Source organism: Mesoplodon mirus, assembly GCF_964341445.2.
Source record: "Mesoplodon mirus genome assembly, chromosome: 3".
NCBI lineage: Eukaryota > Metazoa > Chordata > Mammalia > Artiodactyla > Ziphiidae > Mesoplodon > Mesoplodon mirus.
This window is the reverse complement of record NC_138978.1, coordinates 69,803,392-69,826,740: the sequence shown is the minus strand read 5'-3', so window position 1 is coordinate 69,826,740 and position 23,349 is coordinate 69,803,392. Positions and strand designations below refer to the sequence as shown.

Genomic DNA, 23,349 nt, shown 5'->3' with positions numbered 1-23,349 from the left:
TCTGTCCTCATTAAACAATAACTCCCTACCTTCCTCTGTTTAACTCAATCAAAAAATTCTACTGAACAGAATTCCCCATTCTTTAAATATTCTGAATGATGTTTCATTCTTTTTTTTTTTTTTTTTTTTTTTTTTTTCTTTTTGCGGTATGCGGGCCTCTCACTGTTGTGGCCTCTCCCGTTGCGGAGCACAGGCTCCGGATGCGCAGGCCCAGCGGCCATGGCTCACGGGCCCAGCCGCTCCGCGGCATATGGGATCCTCCCAGACCGGGGCACGAACCCGTATCCCCTGCATCGGCAGGCGGACTCTCAACCACTGCGCCACCAGGGAGGCCCGTTTCATTCTTATATAGGGTAAAATTAGGACCAACTTTTTTATGAATCAACTTATATTTTAAGCCCAGTTTATACATTATGCTCAGGAAAGAACTGCTATTTTGTTCCAGAAAGTCATGTTGAATCTCCGAACATCTATATACCAAAGCTGGTGGGTGTTATGAATGCTTATGTCCTTCAAAATTTCATGTGTTGAAATCTAACCTAATCCCTATTATGATGGTGGTGCCCTCATGAACTGGATTAGTGCCCTTGTAAAAAGAGGCCAAAGAGTGAGCTTGTCCTCTTTCTGCCACGTGAGGATACAGTAAGAAGTTAGCAGTCTGTAAATTGGAAGAGGGCTCTTACCAGAACGTGACATCAGAATCCTGATCTCAGACTTAAGGCCTCCAGAACTGTGAGAAATAAATTTCTGTTGTTTATAAGTCACACAGTCTATGGTAGTTTGTTATGGCAGCCTCAACAGACTAAGACAATGGGTGACCAATCACTACAGTTAGCCTAATTTGAATTAGAAGCCATAGATATCTTTCTTTACTCTCTCTGAATCTGTTTATACCACTAATTAGGATTAGGGACGCTTTCACAAAAATCTGGGTGATGACTATCCATAAAACCACATTTTAATCTTTTTAAAGCACTAGGAAAAATGACTATCTCGGACTCCAGTGAAGAAACAGTGCTTGTGACCTCCCTGAGATGAGCATCCTGTAAGTCAAACCAAGCCTTCTGGGCACAATGCCGAGCAGGTACAATACTGAGACCAGCCTCGCGGCGGGTGTTATTTGCCATGTAGCAGCAAGGCTGCAAGAGGTGTAGGCACCCTCTGGAGCATTTGCAGCCCCAGCATAAGATGAAGCTCTGTGTCAGTCTTTCTTGGTTCTGAGTCATTAGTTCTAGGGTGGAAAGGCATTAGAAAACCTTTCAAGCCACAAACCACGTATCTTAGGGAAATGGCTAATTAGAATTCACCCTAAACTGTGATAGAATTAACAGACATTAAATAATCATTATTTATAATTGAGGAATCAAGTTACCCAAGAGAAAAAAAAGGCAAAGCTTAGATTGCCTTGGTTAATGTTTAAATTGGAAAAATAAAAGGATAAGTAGTTTCCCAAATGACCAATAACTTATGTTCCCAAAGTTAGTAACGTAGGAAGTATTTTTTCTGGAGAAGCAATGCGATTGGGATCTTCGTTTTTAAAAGATCACAGAGGGCTTCCCTGGTGGCGCAGTGGTTGAGAGTCCGCCTGCCGGTGCAGGGGACACGGGTTCGTGCCCCGATCCCGGGGGATCCCACATGCCGCGGAGCGGCTGGGCCCGCGAGCCATGGCCGCGGAGCCTGTGTGTCCGGAGCCTGTGCTCCGCAACGGGAGAGGCCACAGCAGTGAGAGGCCCGCGTACAGCAAAAAAAAAAAAAAAAAAAAAAAAAAGATCACAGAAAAATTATTTCATCCACATTAGAAACAAAGTATAGGACAAACAGTCTGTCCCAAGCTCTGGAACAGTGGCCAAGGGGTAATGTGGCTAACAGGGGGAAAAGAAGTTTTCTTCCTTCTTTTCATGGTATAGACCTAAGGAGAATATTTTTAAGGAAAAAAAAAAAAAAGTCTTTGATTTCTCTCTTTCTTCTGCTCTGTACTTCTTTCTCATCTTCTGGTACTTCTTTTACCGGGACCATGATATTCTCAAACTACCTTAATTTCACTGTTTTCTCAACTGGGTCCCCATCCTGGCCAGGCCAACCCCAAAGGCCTGTGCCTCAGAGCAGCTGACCCCAAGGGATTCAAAGCAAATGAATCAAATAAGACTTCATGTTTTCTGTTTTGCTGTCAAGTAATAGCTTTGCAATATTTAGCATCAAAAAGTCAAAAATGCAAATAAAACATGAAAATACAGTTGACACTTGAACCACATGGGTTTAAACTGCATGGGTCCACTTATATGTGGATTGTTTTTTGATAGTAAATACTGCTGTACTACATGATCCACAGTTGTCTGAATCTCCTGATGTGAAACTGAGGATACAGAGGGCCGACTATAAATTATACATGGATTTTCGACTGCTTGGAGGGTCAGTGCCCCTAACCCCCATGTTGTTCAAGGGTCAACTGTATAGTCTCACCTGACATTAAAAATAATGAGATTATCTGGTGTGAGAGGGTATGGAAAAATAAGCACACCCAAAAAACAATGTAAACCGTTTACAGACTCTCTGGAGGGCACTTTGGTTATACATGTCCAAAGTCCTTTTTTCCTTAAGTATAATGTTGACCCAGCAAAAACACCACTAAAAACTATAAGTAAGACCCCTACATTTGAACCTTCAACTTGCGAGCTTTCAAAGATGCGAATGTGGAGCTTACTCATGAAGACCTGATGGGATTGGAGGCCCAGAGAAAGGACAAAGAGAGACAGAGCAAGAAGTTACTGAAGAACCGAAGAGATTCACAATGCAGGAAATGGCAAGGGATTTTCTTTCCTTGAGAAGGCACTGTTAGTTTTTAAGGCACAGGACCTTAACAAAGAACGGTACACAAAGGCTGCAGCAGCCATTCAGAATGCAGTCCAGTGCTACTGTGTCATCTATGATGAGAAAAAAAGAGCTACTACCCAGACATCATTGGATCATTTTTTCAAGACAGTATATAGAATTGAATCCAGCAAGGAACCAGAATCTGTGTCATCAACATCATGCATGAGTGACATTGCTGCTTGCCCTCCATCTCCTATTGCTGACGATCCTTCAGCTCTACCATCTCCCACCCCCTCTCCCTCCTCCAGTCAGTAACTCTTCTTGCCTGTTCACTCGATGGCAGCTCCTGTATACCAGCTGTTCTACTGTACTACTGTACTTTTCAAGGTACTGTACTATAAGATTAAAAATGTTCTATTTATTTTTTGTTTGTGTTTGTTTTTATGTTTTATTTGTGTGAAAAATATTATAAACCTATTACAGTACAGTACTATATAACCAGTTGTGTTAGGTGGGTACGTAGGCTAACTTTGTTGGACTTAACAAACAAATCAGACTTACGAACGTGCTCTCAGAACGGAACTCATTTGTATGTAGGGGACTTACTGTACATGGATACCATTAAGTAGCACATCATAGAAACATATTTATTGATATGAAAAAAATCTTCATGACCTATTGCTAAGTTAAAGAAATGGGCAGACTACAAACATATAAATGTATATTTTATAATACATATAAGTATATGTATTAAATTATATGTAAATATAAATTTAATATAAATTTGTATATTAACATTGTAAATTAAGCTAGCTTATACAGATATACATATATATATAATAAAATTATACAATTATATATAACTTTTACTTATATAAAATTTATCATACACTTTATATACATAAAATTTATATATGATACATATAATGACATAATTTTATTATATATGTGTGTATACAAAAATAAATAAAATATTAGAAAGACATTCACAAAAATGTAAACAGTGGTTAGCTCCATTTTTTTGTGTGTGCTTGTTTATGATTTTTAGGATATCTGCTAATAATAAAATTAATTAGAACATTCTGTAATTACTTAGGGAGAGTTATTTTTTTAATTTAGTGCAGAACACTAAAAACGACAGTAAACATCAATAGCTCCACTAGAGAAATGCCAAGATAGGGTAAGAGGTAGAATCTATCAGAGTGTTTGTAAGTAGGAGATTATAGACTATCTCTATATAATATTATTATTTGGGATAACACTGTCCCCAGAACACACACACAATAGCCTCAGCAAATACCTGCTGGGTTAAGAACAAACAGAAGAAATACTTAGTCCTTAAAAATACACAGTTCTACCTTTACAGTTTTCTCCAAATATCTGGCTGTTTCTTCCACTGTAATAAGCAATACTGTACATCCTGATGCTTTAGAATACTTGAAATCATGTTAATTATTCCTGCGGAATGTTTAAAAATTCATATTATTTACTCCTGAGAGACCATGACAACATCTTTCCAGATTGCACCAGACTATTCTTGTGTGAATCAAGGGTTTTAATCTCTAGGATGCAACAGCAATGCTTTGGGCTTGGATCAATGAAAGGAAATGAGCTACTGTGGTTTGTGTGCCTTTCACCAGACCCCCCCAATACTTAATTCACAGTGCTGAGTGTATCAAAACTACAAGTGTAAATTAAACTAGCTTGTCAGATACAAAAACAAAGCTAAACCATATGCGGTGCAAAACACACCCATGGCTTTTTCTCAGCACCACAGATCTCTCTTCCGTGCCAACTCCCTGACGGGCAGAGAGATAGGCCAGTAATGAACCAGCCTTTACAGAATCTAAGGCTTTATATGGACCTTTGAAATAATTTCCTTTTTAAACATTTTGTCCCCTCTCTACAGCAACACAGTTTATTACTACTTTTTGCATTTTTTTTAAGTCTTGGACATTTTTTAAATGCCCACTTTTTTCAATCAAATGCATTTTTTCATTCTGATTCCATAAACTCAGCCTTGGAATTGACTAACATCATCCTTTCTTTTCTCCTTCCTAATGTGTTTATTTATGCCTATTCAATACAAGGTGTTACCCAACTCCAAAAGTCTCCTTTCCTTGGCTGGGGCCCTACTGGCATTCCCCTCCTGCCCTAGAGAGTGACTGATCTGATCTGTGAGGCTCCTGTTTTGTCTGCTTCTCCCTTCTTTCCTTGGAGGGAGTGCCCACAGAGCACCCAGACCTCCTTTGTTCCTCCACACCTTCCCTATCGGTGTACCTGTGACTGCACAGGATAATTCTGGGTGCAGTAGCTCGGAGCCCAGTTACCCACAGATGCAAGCTACACACTCCAAGCTAGAACTAGTGACATTTTGGTTCTCCCTCTGCCAGTTCTTTCATCTTATTTCTCGGTTAGTTCAGAACCTGGGCAGGAGAGACAGCTTCTCAAAGACGCCAACATCTTGAGCATTTTGCCATGAACCTTAACAATATTAAAATTGGCAAAATACACTGGGAGGCATTAAGGCTAAGGGTGGGTGGCTCTGAGCTTTGGCATGCTTTACTAAGCATGGGCCGTAACAGCTTTTAACTTTGGCAGTTTGAAAAGTTTGTACTGGGTCGTGGGTCTGGTTTTATAGTCTGCAGCTACCTTCAAACTGCTGTGGAAGCATCAGGTAAATATCAGATGCATTGTGTACCTCAACTTGAATTTTCACAATGATCTTCAAAAAGCAAAAGTCACTGTATTTCATCAAATCTTAAAATGCTCTGAATGTAAGACACCCCATTATTTTACCCACCACCAAGAAAGAAAAGAATACTGCCAATATTATAATGTCTTTCATTGTAAGACACATATAAGTTTTAAATACATTAAAATGTGAAGAAAAAGGTGAGTCTTAAAATCAATGAACTATTTAATACTATCCTCATTTTTTATTCAAGGAATAAGACCCCCTTCAAAACATACCACACGTTCTCTTACCTCTGAGTTTAAACACACGCTAGTCCCCCTACCAGGAACAGTCTTTCTCTGGCTCTGGACCTGGTCACCCGCCCTTTATCGTTCACATCAACGTTCAGTGAAGTCTTATGTGATTCCCAGGTCCGGCTGGGTCCCCCTGTAAGTTCTCTCATAGCACTTATTCTTCTTTTAAATACTTTGAAGCCCTGGAATTATTTCTAATTATTTACTTCCACGTTTATAACTGTGTATAGTCACACCCTGTTAGGCCTGGCCACTCCGTGATGGCAGGGACTGTCCAGTTTGCCCACCACTCTACTTCCAGGGCTTATAACACATAACAGGAGCTCAATACGTTGACTCATGGGTATCTTGACAAAGCACTCACAAGCCTTAGCTCATTTAATCCTCACTACGCCACTGGAAGGTAGGTGCCATTATTTCCCCCATTTTATCAAGTGAAGAAACTGAGGCTTGAAGAAGTCAATTAATTTAACCATGTCTCACAACAGAGAATTCAAACTCCAGCCAGATGTGCCTGACACCAAAGCCAGGTCATTAACCATTAGGCCATACCCAGCTCCAGCTCACAAGCAGAAGGCATGGAGGCAGGAATAAAATGGCATGTTGTGGTACAGAGAGACATCGAGATACAATGGATAATGCATGTGCAACAGATTCAAGTTAAACTCTTATTGAGGACCTGCCGATTGCCTGAAAGTGGGCTGAGCACCTCTGATATGAGTCATTTATTCTCACAATCATACCATGGATTGGGACTTATTATCTCTACTTTACAATAAAGAAAGAGACTCAGAGAAGCTAAGTAACATGCCCACTCACACAGCTGGTGAGCAGCAAAGCCAAGGTGATGAGCTGTAAGTCTGGACAATGGATTTCAGAGGATTCTGGAGCATGCTTTCTGAAGATCTCTTTTTTTTTTCTTGGTCCTATTCCCCAAGCTAAGTGCTGACTGTCTCTGGCCAATTGACATTGACAAATGTCCATTTCTAACAACTTTTTCTGACCAACTCTGATCTTCACTTAAGGGTTTGTGAGGAAAGCCTGATAATATTTAACTGAAACAATAAGGGGCACCACTATGAGTAAATAGCATTTAGACAAGGCAAACCAGTAGAAATGCACAGACTCAGCATTAGGCACTGTGTTAAACTGGCATCTGTACAGACTGTGTCCAAATCAAGGGGTGGCCTTTCAAGGCAAATTATGTGGCTCATTGCTGGGGCAAGCCAGAGTTGGAATAGCCAAATTACAGTTCAGCTCCTTAGTAAAATTGAATTTGACACCTCTTTCCTCAGGAGATTGGGAATTATCTTCCCAACATGTACTTTAGAACATCAGTGTCAGCCCATCTGCTATCTAAATTTAGATCTCAATACAGTATGTAAAGCATCTTTCTGCTGTGGTCATCAGCAGAGAAAAAACCTCCAAAGGTCCCATCATTAAATGAAGACCCACGGCATCTATTCCATCCTCTAAGGAACCTGTCATTTCTTCTGCTGCTTTTAGTGAAGGACTGAGGGGAGGGGGCTGGGAAGCAAGCAGAGAAGCAGCATGACAGAGGGTCAGGAGACCCAGATGCCGGCCCCACTTTGCCGTACACTAGCTCTGTGACCTTAGTCAAATAGAAAAATCTCAGGGTCACAAAGAATCTTTAAGGTCCATTAGTTCAGACACGTTACTGATGTTTGAATCCCTTTAATAACATCACTGCTAAGTGTTGATTCGGTTTACGCTTTACACTCAAGTGATAGAGAAATCATTACTTCCATTCCCTCTCCAGTGCTCTATAACGTCTGAGAATCCTGGATAAGGCATCATAGCCCAAGTCTTGAAGGTCGGAGAGAACCTGAGGTCTGAAAGGCAGCTTAGCTCTTAACAATACTGGAGAGCAGGAAGAGGTCACAAGCCCATCTCTACAGAAAGAGTTATTAATTATTAATCAAGGTTAAGTGATCATGTAACATTCCAAAAAATAAAAAGCAAAAGAGGAGTCCTTGACATAAGTGGCTTGCCTGTAGAATAAAAAGAAAACTCTTAAAACGCTGAAACCATGTTTTCCACGTTAAAGGTTTGACCGTAGAGAAAAAGATATTTAAAGTATAACACCTACATATAATAAATATAATAAATTGATCATATAGCAAGCTCCTCTAATTGTGGTTGTGGACTGGTGAAGGTCTACAAATTGTTATCAGGCTACAAGGAGACAGGAGTTTGCTCTAGAATGTAAATCAACTTTGTCACGAAGCGAGCTTACTGTTTGCTTCAGTCAATGTGTGTGTGTGGGGGGGTGTGCATGCCACGACTTTCTCAATGAAGGAAGCAGTGCATTGATTTACATTCTGGTGCAAGTCCCTTATCTTGGTTCAAACAGTGACAAACAGTTCCCAGACTGGCTACTTCATGGAGCACTGTCGGAGACTAATAAGGTAGCATTTCCCAATGGGACTCTGATGAACCTGTAGCATCTCTTCCTTCACTCTGTGATGTACAACTTCCCCAAACCACCAAAAGCAGGAACATCTGTTGTCTTATTCAGAAGCTGATGCACTGTCTTATCTAGACTATGGTAGAGCCTTCTAGCAGGTCCCCCTGCCTTCAAACTGTTCCGACACACGTTCAAGCCAGCCTCCACATTGCTACCACAGGAATTGTTTTGAAACATATCTAGACAATTACTCCCCTGCTTAAATTCTTTTGAGAGCTCCGCAATGCCTACTGCATTAGCTTTAACCTTTTGAGTTTAATCACCAGCCATTCCTTTCTACCCCTTGACGTCCGCAATTATTAGTCATTTTCTGAACACATTACATACTTTCATCCACCTGTGCTTTAACTCATATTGTCTCCTCTACTTGAAATACTCTTTCCCTTCTAATCCACCTATAAACTCCAACTCATCCTTTAATAGCCAGTTCAAATAATGCCTCTGAATGTCTCAACAACCATCCCAGAAAGAACTATGTATTCAGACCCTCTGTGGGTGTGAGGTGGGGGAGGGTAGTTCAGTGCCATAAATAACAAGGCAGGCTCTGGAACCTGACTCCACAACACCTATCTGCATAACTTTGGGCAAGTTACTTAACATCTCCTGCCTCAGTTTCCCCATCCGTAAAACAGGAACAATGACAGTACTTCCTTCATAGGGTGGATGTGAAGATTAAGTTAACTAACTCATGTAAAGCATTTAGCACAGTGCCTCACATATAGTAAGTATCCCTATAAATTATTGAGTCAGGCCAATTAACTTCTCTAGCCTAGGAATTTGAAACCCAGTGACAGGGGCTCTTGGTATTGAGGCACCTTTATGCACCTTTATATAGTCTGGAGAGCAGGTCCATCAATGTCTGCTGCTGCAGTTTCTGGGGTTGCCCCTGGTCCCTACCCAGCCTGGGCTGGATGCTTAGGGACTGATTCATTCTTTGAGTAACTCCAGCAACTTTTAAAAATTTTATTTTCTTCTTCTTCTTCCCCTCCCCCTCCTCCCCCTGCGCCCCCTCTAATCCTCTCCCCCTCCTTCTTATCCTTCTTATCCTTCTTCTTTTTTTTATTTTTTAAAACTTGAGCCAGGGGGCTTCCCTGGTGGCGCAGTGGTTAAGAATCCGCTTGCCAACGCAGGGGACACGGGTTCAAGCCCTGGTCCGGGAGGATCCCACATGCCACAGAGCAACTAAGCCCGTGCGCCACAACTACTGAGCCCACGCGCCTAGAGTCTGCGAGCCACAACTACTGAGCCCACGCGCCGCATCTACTGAAGCCCGCGAGCTCTAGAGCCTGTGCTCGGCAACAAGAGAAGCCCACACACTGCAACGAAGAGTAGCCCCCGCTCGCCGCAACTAGAGAAAGCCCGCGCGCAGCAACGAGGACCCAACGCAGCCAAAAATAATAAATAAATAAATAAATTTATTTTTTAAAAAGTACACCACAAGATTTGGATTAAAAATGTACATTAAAAAAAAAAAAAAAAAAACTTGAGCCAGGAAGAATCAGCCTCTCTCTTGCTTACAGGTACCTTAGTTAGTGCAGGGATAACAGGAGCTATCGTATTGCTTATAAGGCTTAAAAAAGATAATGTACAAAGCACTTAGAGCAGTACCTGTCAGTGAGTAAGTACCTGGTAATTAGTAGCTTTTACTATTATCTAATGATAGCTCTTGGTATTTACCTAGTGTTTTATAATGTAAACTACACACTCCTGTGTTGCTTGCTTATTCTCCTTAACAAATGGGTAGAAATGGTAGCCACAGTATATGGATGAGGGAATGGTGATGTTTAGGAGTATGCCCAAGATCATGAAGGTGGCAAGTGGTTGAGCTGGGAACCCTACCAAGGCCCTTTGCTGACAAGTGCAGGGTTCTCACCACTGTTTCAGGCTCCCATGTGGTTTAAGCAGTGATGAGTGGTGATGGAGTGGGGAGGCAGCTTCCTTTTCCACTTTCTGGGAATAAGAGTAGAGATAGGAAAGCACAGACACTTTCTAGGGGACAGAGCAGAACAGTCTGAATTGAAGATGGTGTCTCTTTCTGTGGTAATGATGAGTTAGGTTGGAGAATTTAGGCCTGGAGTCCTTTACCGAACTGCCTTCTGAGCCATGGACAGTGCCTAGAGTCAGCCTGTTTCTAGCTTCACCCATCTATAATATATCCTGCCGCATTTACTGAACAATCATTTTATTTAGAGCCTTTCATGTGCCAGACGCTGTGTTAGGGACAGAGATGAAAAGATAAATGATACCCATTAAAAGGTCTATCTTTTTTTTTTTTTTTTTGCGGTACGCGAGCCTCTCACTGTTGTGGCCTCTCCCGTTGCGGAGCACAGGCTCCGGACGCACAGGCTCAGCGGCCATGGCTCACGGGCCCAGCCGCTCCACGGCATGTGGGATCTTCCCAGACCGGGGCACGAACCCATGTCCCCTGCACCGGCAGGCGGACTCTCAACCACTGCGCCACCAGGGAAGCCCAAAAGGTCTATCTTTTAAAAGCTTACAATATATTGGAGAAATCAGACATGAAAACAGTTAAGTATAATACAATATAGCATCAGAGAGCTGAAAACAAGTGTTTGGGAACAGGGAGCAGAACCACACTGCACAGACACCCACCTTTGCTGAGAAAGGGGACTGTTAAGTAAGCCAGCAGGATCCCATTAAAGGTCCATTATGCTCCCATTTTACAGGTGAAGACTCTGACCATGGAGCCTTGTTTGCCCAAGGTCTAGCCAGGCTTATAATTGGTAGAGTCAGGTGTCAACCTAAGTCTCTGAAATTAAAGCAAGAACTCTGAGACTCCCCACTACACTGCCTGTTTCCCAAGACAATGGGTCCAGGAAATCACCTCTAAGTATTCTCACTAAGGTGTCAAAAATAAACAAGGATCCCTTCTTTATTACCTTCAGAGGCCACCTGGTGGGTGGATGTGAGCCAGCGACTGCAGCCACACTGCCGAGGCTTGGGTCCTGCCTCCCCCACTTATTAGCTATGTGACTTTGAACAGGCCACTTAATCTCTATGGGCCTCTTAGTGGGTTACTGTGAGGACTAAGTGAGTTAATATATGTAAAGGACTTAAAACCATGCCTGGACCGAAAGATCTAGAATAGCAAACACAGTACTGAAGAACAAAAAAATTAGAGGAATCACACTAAATGATTTCAAAACTTACAGTAAAGCTACAGTAATCCAAACAGCACAGTATTGGTGAAAAAATAGACACATACATCAATGGAACAGAATAGAGAGCCCAGAAGCAGATCCACACAAATAGTCAAGTGACCTTTGACAAAGGAGCAAAAATATTTCAATGGAGAAAGGATAGTCTTTTCAAGTAATGGTGCTGGAACAACTGAATATCCACATGCAAAAAAAAAAAAAAAAACTAAACACAGGGTTTACATCTCTCATAAAAATTAACTCAAACTGTATCACAGACCTAAATGTAAATGCAAAACTATAAAATTTTTAGAAGAGAACAAAGGAAAAAATCCAGGCTACCTTGGGTTTGGAGATGAGTTTTTAGAAGCATCACCAAAAGCATGATCTAAATTGGACATTATTAACATTAAAAACTTCTACTCTTCAAAAGACTTAAAAGAATGAAAAGAGAAGCCACAGAAATTTGCAGATATTTGCAAACACATATCTGACAAAGCACTTGTATCCAAAGAACTCATGAAACTCAACAGTAAGAAAGCCCAATAAAAATGGACAAAAGATCTGAGCAGAGATTTCACCAAAGAAGGTATATAGATGACAAATAAGCATATGAAAAAATGTTTTACATCATTATTAGGAAATTACAAAATAAAGCAACGAGATACCACAGCATACCTTATAGCCATACCTATTAGAATGGCTAAAATACAAAAAAGAAAATTGACAATGCCAATTGCTGGCAAGGAAAAAGAGCAACAGGAATTCTCATCCTTCACTGGCACGAATACAAAATGGCACAACCAATTTGGAAGACAGTTTGACGATTTCTTACAAAGCTAAATATAGTCTTGGCATATAATCCAGCAATCACACTCCTTGGAACTTACCCAACTGACTTCAGAACTATGGCCACACAAAAACCTGCAAGCAAATGTTATAGCAGCTTTATTCATAGCCACCAAAACTTGGAAGCAACCAAGATGTCCTTAAATAGGTGACTGGATGAACAAATTGGAGTATATCCACACAATGAAATATTATAAAAAGAAATGAGCTACCAAGCCATGAAAAGACATAAATAAATCTTAAATACATTTTGCTAAGTGAAAGAAGCCCATCTGAAAAGGCTATGTTCTGTATTATTACAATTATACGATATGACGCTCTGGAAAAAGCAAAACCACAGAGACAGTTAAAAAAATCAGTGGGGTCAGGGAATCTCAGCGTGGACAACGCGAGGGAAAAGGTGGAGGCGATGGTGGTCGGCGGTGCCCATGGAAGTCGCGTGTCCAGCGGGAGGGACCTGAATTGCATCCCCGAAATGGCTGACACACTGGGGGCTGTGGCCAAGCAGGGGGTTGATTTCCTCTGCATGCCTGTGTTCCACCCACGTTTCAAGAGGGAGTTCACTCAGGAACCTGCTAAGAATCGGCCAGGCCCTCAGACACGATCAGACCTACTGCTGTCAGGAAGGGACTGGAATACACTGATTGTGGGAAAGCTTTCTCCATGGATTCATCCAGACTCAAAAGTGGAGAAGATCCACAGGAGCTCCGAGGCAGCTATGTTACAGGAGCTGAATTTTGGGGCATATTTGGGTCTTCCAGCTTTCCTGCTTCCCCTACATCAGGACGATAACACAAACTTGGCAAGAGTTTTGACCAACCACATCCCACTGGCCACCACTCCTCCATGTTCTGGATGTGGGTGCCACTGGTGGCACCAGAGGACCTGAGAGATGCGCCAACTTCACACACAGAGGAGTACAGTGGAGAGGAGAAGACGTGGATGTGGTGGCACAACTTCCAGGCCTTGTGTGATTATAGCAAGAGGATTGCGGTGGCTCTCGAAACTGGTGCTGACCTCTCATCTCATCATGTCATTGATCGTTGGCTTGGGGAAGCCCATCAAAGCAGCCATTCTCCCCACCAGCATTTTCCTGACCAATAAGAAGGGATTTCCTGTTCTTTCTAAGATGCATCAGAGGCTGATCGTCCAACTCCTCAAGGTGGATGTGCAATTCATCATCACAGCCACCACCCACCACTCAGAGAAAGAGTTCTGCTCCTGCCTCCAGGACTTGGAAGACTTGAGCCAGAATCGACCTCCACCCAATGCCTATGAACTCTTTGCCAAGGGCTATGAAGACTACCTGCAGTCCCCACTCCAGCCACTGATGGATAATCTGGAATCTCAGACATACGAAGTGTTTGAAAAGGGCCCTAGCAAATACTCTCAACACCAGCAGGCCATCTATAAATGTCTGTTAGACCGAGTGCCAGAGGAAGAGAAGGACACCAATGTCCACGTGCTGATGGTGCTGGGAACAGGCCAGGGGCCCCTGGTGAATGCCTCCCTGCGGGCAGCCAAGCAGGCTGACTGGCGGATAAAGCTGTACGCTGTGGAGAAGAACCCAAATGCTGTGGTGACGCTGGAGAACTGGCAGTTTGAAGAATGGGGAAGCCCGGTGACAGTCTCATCGGACATGCGGGAATGGGTGGCTCCAGAGAAAGCGGAAATCATTGTCAGTGAGCTTCTGGGGTCCTAAGCTAATAATGCGCTGTCACCAGATGATGGCGTGAGCATCCCTGGCGAGTATACCTCCTTTCTAGCTCCCATCTCCTCCTCCAAGCTGTACAATGAGTTCCGAGCCTGTTGGGAAAAGGACCGCGACCCTGAGGCCCAGTTTGAGATGCTTTATGTGCTATGGCTGCACAATTTCCACCAGCCGTCTGCACCCCAGCCCTGTTTTACCTTCAGCCATCCCAACAGAGATCCTATGATGGACAACAACCGCTACTGCACCTTGGAGTTTCCCGTGGAGGTGAACACAGTGCTGCAATGGTTTTGCAGGCTACTTTGAGACTGTGCTTTATCAGGACATCACTCTGAGTATCCGTCCAGAGACTCACCCTCCTGAGATGTTTTCACAGTTTCCCGTCCTCTTCCCCATTAAGCAGCCCATTACCGTGCGTGAAGCCCAGACTACCTGTGTGCGTCTCTGGTGATGCAGCAATTCCAAGATGGTGTGGTATGAGTGGGCTGTGACAGCACCAGTCTGTTCTGCTATTCAGAACCTCACAGGCCGCTCTTACACCATCAGCCTCTAGCCCTGTCTGCAAGTGTCTAGAGCCTTGGAAGCAGCTTCAGGTTCCGCCCCTGTAGCGCCAAAGGTGCAGCAAGTACACCACGGGCTCTGTTGCCCATCAGAAAGGAGCATTTCAGTCCACTTTCCTGCCTTACGTCAAGATGGGCAAAGGATGAGAATTGCAGGGCTCACGCCACCAATCTGTGAAGACTTCAGGCCAAGGCATGAGGAATTCGTGTTGGATCTGTGGCTACTCCAACAGGCACTCAGCCTCAAGTGCTCTCTGGGATAGCCCTGAGAACATGTGGATTGAACAAATTTGCAGCCCTTTTTGCTGCCCATCTCTGTTCCTATTTTGATGATTTTGTGTAAGGAGGAAATACAAATGAAGTGAGGTTACGGCCTTTCCTGCTCCAAAAAAAACAAAATCAGTGGATTGGGGAAGGGTTAAATAGGTGAACTGGTGAAGCACAGAGAATTCATAGGGTGATGAAGCTATTCTCTATGACACTGTAATGGCGATACCTGCATTTCTCAAAACCCACAAAGAGTGAACTTTAATATATGTAAACTTTTTTTTAAATCATGGAAAAGGTTAGGGGAATCCCAAGATGAAATGCAGAATGTGACCAAACAATCTAACTGTATTACAAATGTATGAAACAACCTCACTGAAAGGAGTGGAGAAAAAAAAAAAAAAAAAAAAAAGGTGCTCCCTAAGCAACTTTGGAAATAAGAAGTCTGTAAAACTACAGCAAAGGAAACTGTACATAAGAGGCACTGTACTCTAGTGGATAAAGTTATTTTCCATGGGGGTCTTGTCAACAATTCTGACATTGCTATACATGCATACTGGAACTGAACAATTAGGTAAATACATGGGGGATGGTGGGAGCCAAGTTGACCGTACTGTTGGAGAAGGAGATCACAGATCCCCAAGGGGAGGAGGCCAGAATGGTCCACGTGGTAACGGATTAGAATTGGAGACATCAGTAGGCTCATGTTTAGCTTAATACAGATACAGATGGTTACATACAGATCAATTCATAAATTAGTACATACACATACATTTCCCTGCTCTGTCCGCTGAGAGGGCCTCTAAGCAACAGCAACCCTGTAGCAACAACACTTAGTGCCCAGATCTTGGTTTTAATACCACCCTTGGAGAAATGACTGATTCTAGAACTAGGGCAGGAGATGTTAAGATGAGCCTGGAGTATCTTGTGTCAGAAAATAAGAAAGTACTCAAAAGAACAACAACCATCTCACAATGATAGAAGTAGGTCAGAGGACACAGAGCAATGGAAAGGGCTCCCAGTGGCCAAAGCTGGAACAATCCGAGCAACAAAGTAATATTTTATGATAACCCGAAGTATAAAATAAATCTCCATGAATATCCATACCGATGTAAATAAACAATTGAATAAATAAATACATGGATGAGAAGAGATAAATTGCCTGGGCAGGAGAACTGCAAAGAATTTGTGTAGCTACTCTGCCCTCAAGAAGGTGAAGCATAACTCCCCACTCCTAAGTGTGGGCTCCACACAGTGACTTTTCCAAGAACACAGTCTGGATACGGGGGTAGTAACTTTACAGGAAAGAAACCTGCTAAACACTACTGCAGCTAGGTGACAAAGGTCAACATCAACCATGACAAGTCATGTGGACAGTATGTGCCCTTGATAGGGTGTGATGGGAATGGCATTTTATCTCTGAGGTCTTCCTCTCAAAATCTGTAACCCCACTCTAATCATGAGAAAACCTCAGACAAGTTCCAGCAGAGGAACATTCTACAAAATACCTGACCAGCGTTCTTCAAAACTGTCAAGGTCATCAAAAGCAAGGAAAGTCTGAGAAGCTGCCATAGCCAAGAGGCTCTTAAGGAGACATGACAATTAATATGATGTGGTATCCTAAATGGAACCCTGGAACAGAAAAAGCACAGTGGGTCAAAACTAAAGAAATCCGAATAAAGTCTGGGCTTTAGTTAATAATAATGTACCAACATTGGTCTACTAATTGTGACAAATGTGCCATACTAATTTGTTAATAATAAGGGAAACTGGGTATAGGGCATATAAGAACTCTCTGTACTGTCTTCACAGTTTTTCTGTAAATCTAAGCCTGTTCTAAAACATAAAGCTCATTAAAATAAACAAAAATAAACCATGCCTGGAGCATAGTAATGTTATATAATTATTCGCTAGTAATGATGCTGGTAGTAGTAGTCATGGATCGGGAGTGGGAGGGGGGATATTTGCTATGTGAGTCCTTTTTGCTCTTCCTGTGGAAATTTAGTTTCAAGGAGCCAGAAAGCAAGCTGTCACTGTGCTGGTCGCCAAGCAACGACCACTCCCAAAACCTACACCCCCAACAGGAATAGCACTGCCAGCAGCTCTACTGATTGACACTGGTGACTTTCTAGGGGGGAGTCACCCCTCATTCTTACAAGTAAAGGGCAAGTCACCTCACACATCCTCCAAGGCTGACAAATTTTTAAAAAAATGATTGGTATAAATGTAAAGATGTCCATAAAGAGATGCCTTGTAATCTGGAGGAACTTCTGACAAAGGGTCAAGGAACTGATCCCATACAGTGGCTGCCAGATGACCTGGAAACCCCAGAAGTCAGAATGGTGGTTTTTTTAAATGGTAGCACTCCCTGATGTATTGAGTGAGTAAAATATGGCTTGCATTTCCCTTGCTTGAAATTTTAAATCCTCTCTAAATGGAAAACCTCCTGTCAGGCTGACCCACACCAACCACGGGTACTCTCCAGCTCTCCCAAAATAAACAGGATCAATACAGAGGATCAAGTCCTCATCTTCCACCGACCTCCATACAGACCTGCTGCAGCCACATTTACACCAAGTATGTGGGCAAAGGAGAAGAGCAGACTGGATGTACAGCACTTCAAAAGTAGATGTTGCTTCTGAACGTGTAAAAAAGCCCCAGGGCTACAATCACATCTCATTAATGAAACACAAATAAGCAGGGACTGACTATGCTTAATTTACAACAGAAGTTTCCAGACACTAATCTTCCCATTCTTGTCTGGGCTGGAGAGTGTTATGTTCATAACACACCTTGAGAATGGAAGCTGAGACACAAAGTAGCATCTTAAATGCAGTGTGCTTCTGGGGACTTCAACTGAGAAGCAACCAGTTTTTCCCAGGTACTATCGCTTTAAGAGTGACAAGAGTGCCCTCTAGTGGGAAAGAAAGGGTCCTGCATGCAGGGTATGAACCTTGTGCCCGACACCTCGCTAACCTGGCCGTTGCAGGTTGCGTTCATGCTGTTGGTTCCTGCTCTCTGTTTTCTCCTTTTCATTATCCTGATGGTGTTCCAAGAGAATAGGCCACATCCCATATACAAGAAAATTCGTGGGGGAAATAAATATACCCAATTTCAGGCGGACTGGGCCAGGTTCAGCTTTACTCCTCTCCTGATTAGCATCTACCTGGCCTATAGCTCATCTTCGACACTGAAAAGTCTGCTCCAACCACAGACAGCTGGTATCTCCTCACCACTAACACAGACCGAGCCAACTCGTTAAGCCAGTAGGAAAGGTCCTAAAGAACACACCCAAATGGGGAAAGTTGCCCATTTCCAAGGGGCCCAACTCAGGGCAAATACCAAAAGGGTGAATATTTCTTGATTTTAACAGACCTTTCTCTCAAAAACAGCAGCCCAGGCTTCCCTGGTGGCGCAGTGGTTGAGAGTCCGCCTGCCGATGCAGGAGTCACGGGTTCGTGCCCCGGTCCGGGAGGATCCCACATGCCGCGGAGCGGCTGGGCCCATGAGCCATGGCCGCTGAGCCTGCGCATCCGGAGCCTGTGCTCCGCAACGGGAGAGGTCACAACAGTGAGAGGCGGGCGTACCACACACACACAAAAAAAACAGCACCCCAGAGCACTATACCAGACAGAGGAAAATAAGAAATGAAGGGGCTCAGAGTCGATGGCCTGATATAGAATATGGTTGTCCCCGTCCAGTCACTTCCTTAGAAGGCAAAAGTAAGTCACTCAAAGAAAGTCATGTTCATTTTTTTTAAACAAAACACATTTTGAGTTCAGAAGTTGGCAATACAGAGCAAGCTATACCAACAACAAAACACAGAAAGGTCTGACTTTAGAAAGTAAAAAGTGGACCCCCTTGCCCGGACTCATTCCCTGCTTTATTGAAGTGAATGAGGATTATCCCCAATTGAAATCCCTTCTGCCAAACAGGTTTGTTAACCAGAAGTTACCAGTTGGTCTAATTTGCACACACAGGCAGGTGATGCCCTGAGCTGGGAGCAGCTCTAGTGGGTGGGCCATCTCCCCAGGGGCTCACAGTTACTCTCTAGCCAGCCCATAGCTATATAGGGACCCAAGGGAAGAGGCAATGGAACGCCTGGCCTAGTTAAAGTTATTCCGGCAGCAGAAAAGGGTAGGGCAGGGGAGGAGAGCATTATCAGTGTCCTTCAAGAACAGGCAACTCCATATGACATGCAAATAGGCAATAGGCACAAGAAAAAATATCACAATAATATTCAAAGGAACGTAAATTAAAGCAATGACGTTATATCATTTTCTACTTATCAGGCTGGCAAAGTAAAAAGGAATGACACATCCGTAACTGAAGAAGATCTAAGGGAAGAGATACCAGAAACTACAAGAAAAGGGAGTATAAAAACGGTCTCCCCATTTCTGGAGACCAGATGCCTCCAATGCCTTAAAAAAATGTGCTGACCTTAAGACCTAGCAATTCTCTTCTGGGAATTCTAAAGAAAGACTTGGACAAGCTTTTCCAATATGAAGCTCCCTTTTCCAAAAGTTTATAAATGATCACACAGTAGGACTTAAACTTTTGGCCCCAGATAAATAAGAAAATGGAGACATAACTCAACAACCAAAATGCATCCAAGAATTAGAGAAAATGTAGATGGAATCTCCAAGCCTTTTCTCCACTTTTACGTGGTCTTTGGCTAATCCCATGATTAGGCCAAACCTCAGAATAACCTGTCATGTTTCTAGCTAGTCCCATGAGTTCAGAGTCACACCCAGGCATTTTATTTCCAATGTAAACACTTCCGGTCTGCTAGGGGCTTTGTTTCTGCCTGCGGCCACAGTCGACATCCTCAGCATGTGTTCCCCTTGGTGTAAGCTGGTTATGGTGCAGGCTGCTTAAAGCCTCTGGCTCAGCCTTGGGAATCACACAGGTGCTTCACTCTCAGCGTTACCAAAGGCTTGTGGGTATTTCGGAATCGAAGAGCAAGCCCACTCTCACCTAACACAATGCTTTATAAGCAATCCTGACCCTTTCATCCAGAGGAGCTCCACAAATGCATGATATGCACAAGGCACATGCGTCATCGCACCTGGCAGGACATGTTGAGAAGCTGCTCTTCTGTGATAAATGTTTCCTCTGCATCTTAAATAACCTGGATATTAATAAGCCATTGTTAAGGTGATGGCTGTCAGGCTCTTCTAGAATGGATCAGCCTTGTCCTTAGAAAAGCAAAAAGCTAGAAGCCCAAGTAAACACTTAAGACATGACAATGACAAAAAGACATGAATAATGAATACCTTCAAAAATATGATCTTCCTGGGAGACTTTATTTACACATTCAGCCATTTTTTGCTCCTTCTCTGGCTCTCAGGATTGAATCCCTTTGATAATTTTTCACTTAGAAAAAGACAAACAAATCCACGACAGAAAGGGAATATTGTTCCATTAATCAGATACCATACGCCTCATAAATCATTACAAATTTAGATTTCTGCCTTGAGTAGCCAAGTGGAAAGAGCACTACAACCGGAGTCAGGAAACCTGGATCCTTGTGACCTTGAATCTCAAGAACTGGCTCTGTGACCTTGAGGCTCAGTTGCTTTTCTGGGTTTTGGATTCATTCTCTGTAAAGAAAATGACTAAGCTCCTTTGGAAGGTGAATCTGGGATAACAGCTGTAGCAAAGCTGCCGGTGCTACACCACATCTCCGTGGCCTTTATTACTTCACCCCTTGCATCTCTTTGCCCGAGGCTGTCTGGCCAGCAGATCCTTCATGTCTCAGGTGGGATAACCCGGAGGCACCTGTGCTACACTGTATCCCAGACTTTCCGGGTGGGATCAAGAGCCAGTTGTCCACAGGGACAGCTTGCTTGATAACACGGCCTTGGCTGACATCCTTCCTCCTGTTTTCGGGATCCTCTCCTATATAACTAATGCACCCTGGAATTCTTGTCTCAGGTTCAGCTTCTGTGGAAACCCAAACTAGAGCAGGGGGTTATGTGCCTTTCTCTCAGGGTCTCGGTCTTTGCAAATGGCCTGTCCTTAAACAGTTACTCTTTTCCTTGTGATGTGAGAAGGAGGTAATTTTCTCCAGAGCTGACAGGAATGCAGAGTTTCGAAAGTGACACGGCTTAGCTGTGTATCTCCCCTCTAACAAGGGGGGCTCTGATGGCTCCTCCTGACACCCTAGCAGAGCCCTCACCAAGGAATCCCCAACAAAGGCAGAGGGCAATGATCTAAAGACATCAACACAGGGCCACTATCCCACTTCCTGGGCTCCCTGTTCCCTCTCTGATAGGGACCCCCAATGTGTTAATACACGCTTAGAAAGAGGCCTGAATGCCAGATATGTCAGGTCACAAAGCAGGCTGAATGGGAGTTGTGGCTGAAGATTCGAGGCCCAACCACTCTTCAGTGTCCAAGAGGTTGAAATGTCAGGATTACAGCCCAGAGTGTAACAATGCTACAGAAGTCCCGGCTCCACTGAGACCAAGACAACCCCTGGCTTGGCAGAAACAGGCTCAGCTGCAGCCAAGATCTGCTGAAATAGTCACCTCTGGTTCCCAGCCTGTTGTATGTTCAGGCCACCATTTGACCATCACTGGAGAAATCTTTGCACCCAGTCTGAGGTGCTGTCATCGTCCAGATAAAACAGATGGAAACCAAGCAGTGAGTGTATACTGTTTACCCATCTCTGTACTCATGCATCTGGAGATGTTTCACAGTGTCCCACCATCGCCCCCCCCCCCCACTGTGTAAGCCACAGTCACAGGGGATCTGCTGGGCCTTGTGAGTTTAAGCAGGGCTGCTTTCCATGGCTGGTTGCAGAAAACTGGCACTATCCACAGAAAATCGTAGATCACAAAGGGAAAGACATGATGAAGAGAGGACATGCTAAAGCTCCAAGGAAATTTCAGTAAGGAAGATGTAAACAAGCAAAAGGAAAAAAGGCAGTGAGAAGGGAATGGAGTCTACCTAGACTGAGACAGGACGAAACCTCTCCACTCACCGATTTCACCGTCACCAAAAGAAAAGTAAACCTGATTCATCACTGTTGGCTTTACTTGACACCTTTAAAGAAGAGAGGAAGCAGGAACAAAAGAGAAAAGGTAAAAGAGGAAAGCTGAGGTCAACTTGAAAGAGGTATGCCTTTCACACCAGAGCACTCAACATAAAAGCCAGTCCCCCAGGCGGTGATTGGTGAAGATCCCTTCAGGAAATATAAAGAAGTTTCCCTTCAGGAAATATAAAGAAGCTCTTAAATTGGGACTGAAAATGTGATCTTCAGTGCTAGAATATCTTAGAGATAATCTAGCCAATCTCCTCATTCTACACAGGAGGAAGTACAATCCAGAAATGTACAGGACCGTGTGCGGAAACGTGAAGAAATCTGCATTCTCCTGAGCAGATCTAGCACCACTGCCAGAGTACAAACTCAGGTCATCTCCATGCTCCAGGGAGGGACGTCAAGCATTCATCTCAAGGGCACAAGTGAGACGCAGATGCTTGGAGAGCACTGCTGCAGTCTGCTTTGGGCAGTCTGACACACAAATGGGGCTTACTTTACTGGAACCCAATGCTGGGTTTGTTCCATTCATTTATAAGTGAATGAAATGAGATTCTTACTTAAGAATCTCACCACATCACCCAAGAAATGTCACCCAACAGACTAAACAACTCATAAAGGCCCTCCTTTGCTTAAAGGTCTGCTTATAGACTAATAGGGAATGCCAGACTCCCAGGAAATATACACCTTTCCACTGCACTTCTTGTACAAGCCTCTTCTTTTTTTTTTTGTTTTTTTTCTGTGTTTTTTGTTTTTTGGGTTTTTTTGCGGTATGCGGGCCTCTCACTGTTGTGGCCTCTCCCATTGCGGAGCACAGGCTCCGGACGCGCAGGCTCAGCGGCCATGGCTCACGGGCCCAGCCGCTCTGCGGCATGTGGGATCTTCCCGGACCGGGGCACGAACCCGTGTCCCCTGCATCGGCAGGCGGACTCTCAACCACTGCACCACCAGGGAAGCCCCAAGACTCTTCTTTTAAATGCCTGGACATGGCAGACTGAGACCAACCATGTCCTGCTCCTCGCTTTACTTAGTTGAATGGCTTTTGAAGGCAAAATCCTGCATTTTTGTCTTTGAAACAAAAATGATTATTATGTGTCAGGCACAGAAGGATGAAAAAGATTCAGGACCTGGGACCCCAGATGCCAGAAAGGCTGAGAGCCTCATCCACACTGTCCTGGACATTTAGAGAATGATCACCAGGTGCTACACACTGTGCTCCAAATTTCACATGAATTATCTTATCTGGTTCTTGCCACAACACTATGAGGCAGTCACGCTATCCCCATTTCACAGATGAAGAAACTGAGGCTTAGGAAAGGAAAATAACTATGGTTACACAACTAGTACACGGGAATCTGAGGACGAAAGTCTGCCTGGTTCCCAAGCCTTTGCTATCCTACGTCTCAAATAAATACATATTTTTATTCATTTGGTCAATCCCCACCTTGGAACAGAACAAGTCATGGCTG

General features: G+C 43.5%; 1 protein-coding gene and 1 pseudogene across 2 annotated transcripts in view; one reads left to right on the top strand and one right to left on the bottom strand.

Annotated features, from left to right (window-relative positions):
* The window catches only part of ST6GALNAC3 (ST6 N-acetylgalactosaminide alpha-2,6-sialyltransferase 3), a 581,164-nt gene that overhangs the window by 481,977 nt on the left and 75,838 nt on the right, over positions 1 to 23,349 (bottom strand). The gene's annotated exons all lie outside the window — the stretch shown is intronic.
* LOC309800599 (protein arginine N-methyltransferase 5-like) lies at positions 12,668 to 14,561 on the top strand (annotated as a pseudogene). Its single transcript has one exon. The product of its transcript is annotated as a protein arginine N-methyltransferase 5-like (transcript).